This window comes from Pongo abelii, chromosome 22 (assembly GCF_028885655.2).
Source record: "Pongo abelii isolate AG06213 chromosome 22, NHGRI_mPonAbe1-v2.0_pri, whole genome shotgun sequence".
NCBI classification, from domain to species: domain Eukaryota; kingdom Metazoa; phylum Chordata; class Mammalia; order Primates; family Hominidae; genus Pongo; species Pongo abelii.
The window spans coordinates 45,890,560-45,902,457 of NC_072007.2; positions in this window are offsets into that span (position 1 = coordinate 45,890,560).

Consider the following 11,898-nt stretch of genomic DNA (forward strand, 5'->3'; position numbering starts at 1 on the left):
GAAAGCTCAAATAGTCCATGCTAATGGTGGAAATGCTTAAGTATCATCCGTATACAGCTAATATAAACCAAAGTGGTTTATTGCCATGGTTTTGTGATTTATGACTCACATTATGACTTTATTTTGAAATGGTTGCATGAAATATTAATGTGTGGTGAAAGAACACACAACAAGGAGTAGAGATCACATTTTATCAGATGTACGGGTGCTCAGTGATTTCTTCCTCGTAAGACACTGAGCTCCAATCTCAGGATCCTATTTGTCCCCTTACTGTAATCAGCCCCTCATAATCAAACTTTCCAAGGTGAGGCAGCTCTACTTTTGCTCCTAGATTATAGGTTATGTACCGTTAATTTTTAAAAGGATGGAGTAGTTTATAACAAATATGAATAATTTATAGCAAATGTTCTCAGCATTGATTAATGTCCTTTTGAAAAAGAACGTCTTCTTGATATGCATCATTTCTCTAATGCCTTATGAAAAGTCAGAAAACCTGTTACTGCACTGCTTAATGGACAAATCAAGTTTAATTTTAATCATATATAATATGAAAGATAAGTCCCTATGTTTTTCCCTGTTTGGAATTTGCCAGGCATTAACACTAAGCATTAGCTCAAAGCAATCTAAAGAGAAGTTAACAATAGGAGAGTTGCCTCTCCCTTGAAATTTACATTTTATCTGGTTTCTACAACTCTTGAATCTATGGTTTCTGTAGTTGTTTACTGTGCTGCCTCTTAGGTCATTCCTCACCCCACTTTGCAAAGCTCCAATCTGCGGCCTTGTTTAAGTAACAGATTCTATAACAACAACTTTACTGCACAGTAAATCAATTTACACTGAGTTCCTTACTTCATTTTAATTTGATCAACTATATCTGATGCATAAAAAATGGAATATCTTTTTGAATCATCATGAAAGTTATGTTTGATTTCTATTGTATTGAAGTCCCCAATCATAATTTTATTCTACTTTTAGGCATTTTTAAATGTCAATTGCTATAAATAAAAATAACATAAAATAATAGCTAATACTGCACTTTCTATGTGCATGATGTACACTGTCTAAGAGCTTTGCATATATTAACTCACTGTATTCTCTCAATAACCTGGAAATAAGTACTGTTCTAATGCTTATTATACAAAGAGGAAACTGACGCACAGAATTGGTAAGCAACTTGCCCTGGTAACACCACCAGTAGCTGCAGAGCTGGAATGAAGAACTGAGCTGGCTTGCCTTCAGAGTCCATGCTCTAACCACTATACTATCATTTCTATTGTCCTTTGCCCAGAAACATTTGGTTTCAAAGTTCTTTGTAAAAAAAAAAAAAACAGAAAATGATAAAGATCTTATGATTTGGGATTGCAGGATACAAACCTAACTTTACAAAGATCCAGTGTTAATAATAGATGAGTCCTTCAATATCTATGGTCATCCAAATGGCAGAATGGCTCCTCCCATTCTCTGCAAGGGCTCCCTGAAGCAAATCCTCCTCCAAAATCCTCCCAGAATAGTAAAATGCAAAGCAAAGCGTGCTTTGGTCAAGGAGAGCTTGCATATAAATGCAAACTAAACCACTTCCTACCTGGGTAATCCGGGGACTGTTACTGAACCTCTCTGAGCCAAGATTTTTATTTCCAAACTGAGATAATAACACTCACCAGTAGTACAGTTGTAATCATTAGAGATAATGTTTGTAAAGTGTTTGGCATCGAGTATGCTTTCACTGTGATATATAATAGCTGTTACCACTGTTTTTGTTCTATCATTGTTATTCTTTCTGCAAGCCTATCCTCGGAATGAGTCACTGCATGAATGCAGGGAACGCAGCCCTTGGTAACATTAACCCTTAAGATCTTTAGCTAACTCCCCTTCCCCTTTCTAGGACCACTCAAACTTTTCTTAGAACGCATTGAGTTAAATCCATATGCATTCTTAGCCTCAAACAGCCAATGAGGAAATCCAGACAAGAGACACCGAAAATGCAGGTGAGGGTGTGACGGTTCCACATAAACATCACTGCTAAGGAAAAGTCCTTTCAGGGAAAACACCTCACTCTCACCTGTGTGGTTCGATTATAAATACTTGACCTCCAGGATTCCTTGTCTGTTAATGATGAGTCTGTTCGTACTTGGGTAACGGCTTCACTGAAGAAACAGAACAAAAAGCAGGTAGGAAAGAACACAAGAATCCCTATGATTTGGGAAAAGATGACAAAGGGAAACAGACAGGAGAGAGAAAGTAAGAAAGAAGAGAGAGGGAGAAAAACTGTCTTCCAGAGAGAAAGCAAATCGATAGTAGACACTCTGTGGGGAATAATTGTGGTAGAAATAGAATGGAAACTGAGCCAGGGTCATTTATTGTTTTGTGCATTCAGTTATAGGAAAGAGCATGAATAACAAAGAAAACTGTCCACAGACATGGAACTCCCCCACAACAGAACAGGCCAATTCCAATGCTATGGGTTTGGTTTTGTTTTTTCTATTTTTACTTTCTAAAATGAAATAGCACAATACATTCTAATGGCTGCTTAGGTTTGTAGCTTAGTTGTCACTGGACAAGAGGAGGAGGTCTAACTGCTCCTCCCAGCCTCACTGGAGGTGGACGAAAATGCAGCTCTTTCTCTGCCTAAAGGCATCATTCTCAAATATGTGATTTTTAAAGTTGCCTCCATCTCCTAAGATATACTCATGAGGTAAGAATTGTCCCTGCGTAGAGCAATTATCAAAATGCTGCTTAATTTTTTTCTTTATATTTATCGTGAGTATTTATACCTTTCTTTTTACCCTCTTGTGTCACAGGGACCATGACCACTTTTTCCTCTCTTTTTTTTTTTCCTTTTTTTGAGGGAGGGTGTCACTCTGTCACCCAGTCTGGAGTGCAGTGGCATGATCTCAGCTCACTGCTACCTCTGCCTCCTGGGTTCAGGTGATTCTCCTACCTCAGCCTCCCTAGTAGCTGGGATTACAGGCATGTGCCACCACGCACGGCTAATTTTCGTATTTTTAGTAGAGATGGGGTTTTACCATGTTGGCCAGGCTGGTCTCAAACTCCTGACCTCAGGTGATCCGCCCACCTGGGCTTCCCAAAACACCAGGATTACAGTCATTAGCCACCACGCCCGACTCATGACCACTTTTAAAAAACTTTTCTGCCTCCTTTCTCTCATCTTTCTGTCCCAATTTTAATCTTCCCCTGAGTACAGCTCAGAACCCAACCCCTATGACAGGACTTCAGTCTAGCACCCTGCATCTCTCCTTTCAATGACCCAATTGCTTGGTTGAAATGAGTAAATGCCATAGGAATGAGATCTATATCAATAACTATCAACGTATGCTCTATATTAAACATTCTTAAAAGCCAAAAGGACTATTTTGTAGGTGCTACCACACTAATTAGAAGGCAAGCTCTTTTTAAATACAACTGCTCATGTATACTAAACGCAATCACTCTCGAATACTGTTTCACATATTGTGGTTCTAGTGTTGTTGAAAAGTAGATTATTAAGCAAACCAGTTCATTCATGGATTACCCACACACATTAAAAAGCAGAATTTGGCAAATGTAAACAAGCTATTTGGGCTTATCAAAGCTATGTTTAGACCACTGCTTTTTGGTTATTAAAAAAAGAAATTCTCTTTGTAGCAATTGTGAATGGAAGTTCATTCATGATTTGGCTCTCTGCTTGTCTAATGTTGGTAGAAAATGTGGTACATACACACCATGGAATACTATGTAGCCATAAAAAGGAACAAGATCATGTCCCATGGAACTGAAAGCCATCATCCTCAGCAAACTAACACAGGAACAGAAAACCAACCACCACATGTTCTCACTCATAAGTGGGAGATGAACAATGAGAACACAGGGAGGGAAACAACACACACGGGGGCCTGTTGGTGGGTGGGAGGAGAGAAAGCATCAGGATAAATAGATACTGCATGCTGGGCTGAATACCTAGGTGATGGGTTGATAAGAGCAGCAAACTACCATGGCACACAATTACCTATGTAACAAACCTGCACATTTTGCACATGTATCCCAGAACCTAAAAGAAAATAAAATTTAAAAAAAAGAAATTGACTTTTGTAGGAGAGAAGAGTTCCCAGGATATTTGGAATATCATGCATTCCAGACTCTGAAAGGAATTATAAGATCCAGTTTCAACTAAAATTTTTTCCCTCAATAGTTAATTTCAAAAAAAGAAAAAGGTAAGATGTGTATGCCATTTTCATGAGAAGAAAACAAGACCTAAAACAAACAAACAAAAAAACCAATCAGGCCTTAAACCTTATATGAAGGTAAAGAAAGGTCATCCTCAATCTCAGTTTACTTTACATATTCTTTGAGAGGTAACTGTGTCTTATCTCCCCCCAAAATTCCTTTTAAAAGGAAATTTCCAAAGATGCTTTATTCTGTGAATAAAGCATTGTGCCACAGCTGAGAGGATCCAGCAATGAACATGAGATTGCCCTTGATTCATGAGGTTTACAAGCTAGTAAGGATACAGAACACTTTAAAATAAAAAAAAATAGTTTTTGGTATAATTATAGTATCATTCTCATATATGTATTTCATATTTTGAAGAATATGCAGAAAATAATCAAGCTTCCAAATAAACATTTTTTTTAAGAACTGCAATAGTGAGAATTTAGGAGAACAGAAGATCAGAGGGCTGCAGGGGCTAAACTAGACAATGAGCCCGTGCAAGTAAGTTAAGAGGAGAAGCGGGTAAGTATGCACCTGCTTTGTCTAGGTAACCAGCAAGCATTTAGCAATAGTCTTTTCAAAACAACGGCTCCTTATATTGCCAAATCTCAAGAAGTGATATTTATGGTTAAAAAAATCTCAGACCCAATAGAAAATCCATAAGGGAGATGGCTTGGGAAAGGCAGAATTTTCAGCTATGATATCCTTTGATAAACAAGCAGATACTTTCCCCAAATATAATTCAATGCCTCAGTCTACCTCCTGCTGAAACCACTAACACCACCACTAAAGCTTGACTATATGGGAAAATTTAATGGCCACTTTCAAAATATGTCCTAGCATAAAGGCAATTAAAAAATGTAAAGCACCAAAGATGCAAAAGAAACATAAATGAATAAAATATCTGGCACTAAAGTTTTCAAAAGCTTGGGAATCTGATCTAAAAAAAAATAAAATCAGCCAAGCAGTGTTAGTAGGTTAGCCAATCAAGTTTCAAGAAGACAGAAAGACAAAATCAACATCACCGGCATTTGATACCGCTACTGGGGGAAGAAAGGGGGATGGAGTTTTGTTTATGGCCTTTTTAAAAATGCCATTACTTGGACAAGAGTCATAACAGAGAAGCACTGCTTATTTCAGTTCTGTGAACTGTAAATATCAGAGCCAACACCCAGAAAAAGTTCATCATTGGCCAATTGGTTTTGCCTGGCTAATTGGAGATGGTAAGAGGCCTGCTATGGATGACACTCCTTCTGATATAAGTTGTTTCTTGCTTTTTCTCCCTCTCTACTGTATGTCTTTAAATTCTTTATAACATTCCTTTCTCACTACTATTCAATTAGCTTTCAGATGAGTGAGGAGCACCTACGTACCAAGATTGCCACTGTACCAAGTATCATCACAAGAGTTCACAACCAGCTGCTTAAAAGTAATTGGCATCATAATGTGCAGAAAAAAATACTTTTCTAATGGTTGCCTGGAAGATTTATATCACTAAAATGTAATTAAAAAGTAGATTTAGAAATATACTCAGCAACCAAAAAGATTAAATATTAATGTGAAGTGTAATTAATAAATTATACATCTCTTGATTACTAATGGCTTATTGACTGTAAAAGCATAACATTATGGAATATTAGGGCAAACAAAGGCTTTTGGGGAATATTGTTCAGCTTCAAGGATGCTGCTGCTGCTCTTGAATTTCCAGAAGAAATCCTGATTTTTGCAGAGAAAATAAAAATTTGCCTAATTATTTCCATTATCATTCTTTACTCCTTCTATATGTCACTGAGTCTGTCGTTCTTTACAAAATGAAAACTTGGTAGTTTCCTGAATCTTTTTTTATTGCACTAAGACAATTTCTGCTGCACGTTCTACTGGCTATCCAGTTGAAATTAAGTTTCACATTTAAAAGTAGTACTGAACCTCTTATACAAAAATAAGGTGTCTAATACCACTGGCAGTGACATCAGTATAGAGAAATATCTGGAATGAGGTGGGTGTGTGACGGGTAATGCTTGCAGGGCAATGCAGTCTGCAGAGTAAGATAAAATCATGAATAGAAATAGGGGGCCATCCAGATATCAATAAACGTATGTAAACTGCAATCACCTCATACTCTTTTGAAAAATTTTCAGGCCAAGTGCAGGGGCTCATGCCTGTAATTTTAACACTAGGAGGCCAAGGCAGGAGGATCATTTGACCCCAGGAGTTCAAGTCCTGCCTGGGCGATATAGTGAGATCTTGTCTCTACAATTAAAAAAAAAAATAGCCTGGCATGGGGTCGCATACCCGTAGTCCCAGCTACTTGGGAGGTGGAGGTGGGAGGATTGCTTGAGCCCAGGAGGTGGAGGCTGCAGTGAACCATGATCTTGCCACTGCACTTAAGCCTGGGCAACAGAGCAAGACCCTGTTTCAAAAAAAAAATTCAAGATATTCATCAAAATCTTAGAATGTGAGAGTTATAGAAAGTGCCTTGGGGGTTATGTAGCCTACCAGCTTCATTTTATATAAGAATTTGGAATTCTCGTATGCAACGCGGTCACATGACTTAAGCTTTCAAGGATACTCAATGGCAGAGTGGGAGCAATAGCTCAGGTTTCCTCACACTGATAGCAATAGGAAGCCAACAAATTCTTAGGCAGACAGGGATGGGTCCCTGGTGAAACTCGACCTTCAAGCCAAGGACAGTCTGAAGCCCTCAAACTACCAGTTCTGGATAGAGTCCACAGACTGCAGTGAAAGCTTCCATTCCCATTGGGTGCAATCAGCCCCTGATTGGTCCCAGGCCAGGGTTCTGGGCCAAGCCTTCACTTCAGCCCCCAGTTTGTCCCAGGCCAAGCTTTCACTTCAGTCCCTGATTGCTTCTTTACACTATCGTACCACTTTCTGAATGAGACAGCCCTGGGAAAGGGCAGGAAAGTGCCACAGACAGAGCCCAGACACAGTGACTACACCTAAGAGAGTGCTCCGGGACTGTGGGCAAAGCACAGTCAGTCATCCCAAGTGATCATCTAGAAATAGGGACCTGATCAGTTTCTCCTCTTGCTTAAAGCCTGGGAGGTTCCCCTCTTGGAGGGCATGGGGCTTGTAGAGAGGAAGTCACCTTTGTCTGAAGAGAAGATGTCCCTTAATTGTGGTGCACATGGCCCCAGGTGCGACATGGTTAGGGGAGGGCAAACAGCCTGGATTCCTGCCTCCTCTGTAAGGCAGCCTAACCAGCACAGCCTCACGTCTGCATGATGCAGAGACAGGCAACAGGATTCTGGAGCCCCTCCTAATCTAGCCCTCTCCTCCCTCCTTGCAGCCTGGCTTCTGTGCCTGCTCCACAGGGCAGCCTAACCTGCACAGCCCCGCCATCTGCATGATGCAGGGACAGGCAACAGGACTCTTTGTCATTTTGTTGCTTCTTTTCTTTGACCACCAATTCAGTAGCTGACAACAACAAAACCACCTGGAAACTATGTGGACAAATTAACACGGACTCCAAGTCTCCAAAATACGAACTCATTTGCTCAACTCTAATAGAAATTATATCACTGGAAATTACTTTTCTAATGATAAATAATAACATAATCAACAAATCCTTATGATGCTATATTTCTACAGGCAGACAATGTTCAACGTCACCAGCAACACTACTTATTTAACAATGAAAATTTTTAAACTGCTTAACAAATCATCAGTGGTTTAGAAATTTCATAAAATTTCTCATTTCAAAAACGAGAAAATTAAGGCCTTGCGGGGTTGAATTGTTATTAAGTAATCAGTCGGCTCGCTGCCCAGTGTGGACACTGGCCAATATTATGGCACCAGCCTTTGAGAAAAGGAAAGCTTTATTTTGAATCCATCTCCCTGACCTGGGGTTTGGGCTGGGTTTTATAAGCATAGGGTGACAGGCAAGTTCAATCTGATTGCATCCTGGATCCTGTCATGGGGAATCTGTTCCTAAATCATTCCCTGATCCTCGGTCAGAGCGCACTCTTAGGTTCCCGCTGCAGTTAAACACCTGGTTCATCTGGGCATACTAAGGTTATGACTTTCAACCTGGGAGTCCACAGCAACTGAAAAAACTCAAAACTTCTTTAAGTAAAAGTTGAGTCTGAAGCTGAGGCAGCTGTTTCAGAGAGGAGGGGGAGGAGGTAGCAGATGTCAAGGGATTTCCATTTTTCTTTCAATGCCAACATACTTCAGGGCATCAGTCTGCCTGTATCTGTAATCAAAAAACAGTTCTTCGCCAGTCTGGATGGCTCTCCTGGCAAAAATACCTATCCTGTGATCCTCGTTAACCATCATAACTTTTGCATAGCAGTTTGGATTTACCGAATGATTTGCAAAATGAATTTTGTCACCCTTGCAGGTTGGATCCACCACAAAATCATTGTTCAAGTTGAACAGAAAGCTGCACATGTATTTATCGTACACTTTCCCTCTTCTGTCAGCTTAGCTTCAGGAACCTTGAGTACTGTGGGCAATTTAGAAAAAGAAAATGCAGTTTGAAATTCTGAATTGCAAAGTACTATAAGAATAATTTATAGCAATGAGTTTAAAACTCAACTTTGTATTGCCTTCTCACCAGCTGCGAAGTGTTTTGTACCAGTGAATTTTTGCAATAATGCAGTATGGTACATTTTTTCAACTCTGAATAAAGAATACTTGAAATTGAAAAAAAAAAGTTGAGTCTGATGGGTCTAGTGTGTTTATAAAATGACTTAAGATCCCACAGTTATTTTAAAGTAATACATTACTCAACTGGTATTCATTTTGATGCCATTATTTTATTTTATAAAACTAGTCATCCTTGCAGAAGTGTACCTGATTAACTCTTGACAACTACTTTGCCTATTTTATTAACAGCTGCATTTAACCCATGTGGCAGGATAACTAATTTCTATTGTTTTTGTATTTTTGCCTCCTCCTTCCAAGATAGCAGTAGAGTACTGTGTTAAATCTTGCTTCAGAAGAGCTTGTTTAAAATAGTTATAAAGAAAGTAAAATACATAGAAAAACACGTTATAATTTTAAATTTAAAAAAAGAAAAAAGATGTCTACTCTGAATAAATTATGCATACATATAAGGTCTGAAAAAAAACATGAAAAGATGTGCTCTGAGTATCAATTTTAAAAATTTCTACCAGTATATTACTTACTCAAACAAAAATTAAAATTTAATATAATTAAGTACATACTCCAAGACAACAAATGGAGGTTGACTGTTAATTCTGGGAAAGATTCCAAATACTTTGACCAGTAGTGCCTAAAAGTATAAAATTCATTATGTGGCATTTTATCAGACATGTTGTGGTTATTTAATGAGACTCACTTTTGCAGTTTCTGTTGGTAACACAAACATTTTGGACTTTCATTGTTTACATCCACAATCCCTTATGACAATGTCAAGATCCAAAAATTTCTGGAAACTGAAATTTTTGTGCTAATTCATCTGGGGGCAAATCCTGTCCTGAAGAGACATACAACTATTAATAGTCCTTATCCCACTAATGGGACTTCTGACACTTTTGACTATAGAAATAGTAACAATTTTGATTGTGGAGCGATGCTGCAAACCCTGCCAGGGCTGTTACAGGGTGTGTGATGCAGGTATCATATGACCTTCCAAAATTCGGAAAACCTCCAAATTTCAAACTTCGGTTCAAGAGAGAGATGTTGGGCCTGTATTCTGTCCTTTTTCACTGTGGAATGTCGTCATCCTCTAAGGAACAGCATCCAAATCCCTTTGCTGTGCTTCCTCTCTTGATCACAAGCCACACATAACCCAAACTTGAGCAGCTCTTGGTGTCAATCACCTGAAAACTTCCCAGCAAAATGAGTCAAGGAAAACCATCCTTGGCACTAGCGGATGGCTTGTTGGAAACCCACAAAGATAGACTTGGGATCATGGGCTATAGAAGTGGTGACAAGTGAAATCTAACATATGCTATTTTCAATACTCATCTGCCTAATATATTCTGGAAGCTCTCAAGAATGTAAGACACTAATATCTCTAAAATGTTTTCTATTTTAAAATGAATAACAATAAGGGTCTGTGATTTGGTTTTGAAAGAAAATTATTTCCCAGTAATTTAAGCACCAAAAATATAGAATAATATAGTATTTTACATTTATGCAGAGGTGCTCTGGAAGCGGAAAAATAAGAAGAACCATTAAGCTTTGAATATTTCAACTTTTAAATAATTTTTAATATTTGGAAAAAGAGGTCATTAAATGTTCAAATCCATGTGGACTCACATACCTGTTACACAAAAGCATCTTAGTATCCAAGTTGACTTTTTCTTGAAATAAGCCGTATTTTCTATCACTTTATAACCAAATCTTAGTCTATGTCTTCCTGTGTAAATTCATCAAATTTACAAAATGAACAGGCAGCACAAAGAGAGCCACTGAACCCTCGATGAGTAAAGTACTCCATGGATAAGTCATATTTTGGGTAACATATTAACTCTTTGGAGTCTGCTCAGGGGCTGTTTAGCATATTTAAACCATGAATAAGAAAATCAACATCAATTAATATTGTCCCAGTGCCCAGAGGGTACTTGGCACTGTCTATTGGACTCATGTGGAAACAGTCATTAACTGTCTCTGTTCTCAAAGGGCACTTTCCAAACATACGATAACACCCATCTGGTTCTTTCCCCAAACATCAAAAAACCAACAGAAAATGTAATTTTAGCAAATTAAGAGACTTTGTTTTTTAATGGATACTGTACATTAGCTGGCTTAAATCTGTGTCTTTGAGGTGGTAGAGGAAGGACTGGGAGAAATAAAGGTATGAGGCAGAGAACTGATGACAAGAACAAAGAAAGTAGCAAAGGCTGGAGAGGAGGCTCTGGGTCCTTGGGCTGGGTGTCCACAGAGTATCCCCTTCCCCAGGGCACACAGTTTATCCCTGCATTCACTCATTCATTCATCTCTGTATCCCCAGAGCTTGTTCTGTGGCAAACATTGTCCTGGGTTCTGGGGACAAAAGAGAGAATAAAGTAACCCTTGCCCTCAAATATACAGTGGGGACAGTAGTGGTCCCTACATCTTTGGGTTATTGTGAAGATTAAATGAGCCATCAGAATAAGGCCCAGAGCATATCTTACAAGGCACAAATGCCCTAATATTTTTAAATAAAAAACTAAAACAGTCTAGTTTGGAAATGGACACATAGACATTTTAAGTGCAGTATGATGAGGGAAAACAGAGGATACTGCGGAAGCAGAGAATCCAGGCTGCAGGAGGGAGGAGAGGGGAAGGTTAGGAGGGGCTCCAGAGTCCTGTTGCCTGTCCCTGCATCATGCAGCCGGCAGGGCTGTCAAGTTAGGCTGCCCTATGGAGCAGGCAGAGAAGCCAGGCTGCAAGGAGGGAGGAGAGGGGAAGGTTAGGAGGGGCTCCAGAATCCTGTTCCCTGCCTCTGCATCATGCAAATGGCAGAGCTGTGCTGGTTACGCTACCCTATGGAGGAGGCAGGAATCCAGTCTGTGTGCTCTCCCCTAACCATGTCGCACCTGGGGCCATGTGCACCACAATTAAGGGACATCTTCTCTTCAGACAAAGGTGACTTCCTCTCTGCAAGCCCCATGCCCTCCAAGAGGGGAACCTCCCAGGCTTTAAGCAAGAGGAGAAACTGATCAGGTCCCTCTTTCTGGATGATCACTCGGGATGACTGACTATGCTTTGCCCACAGTC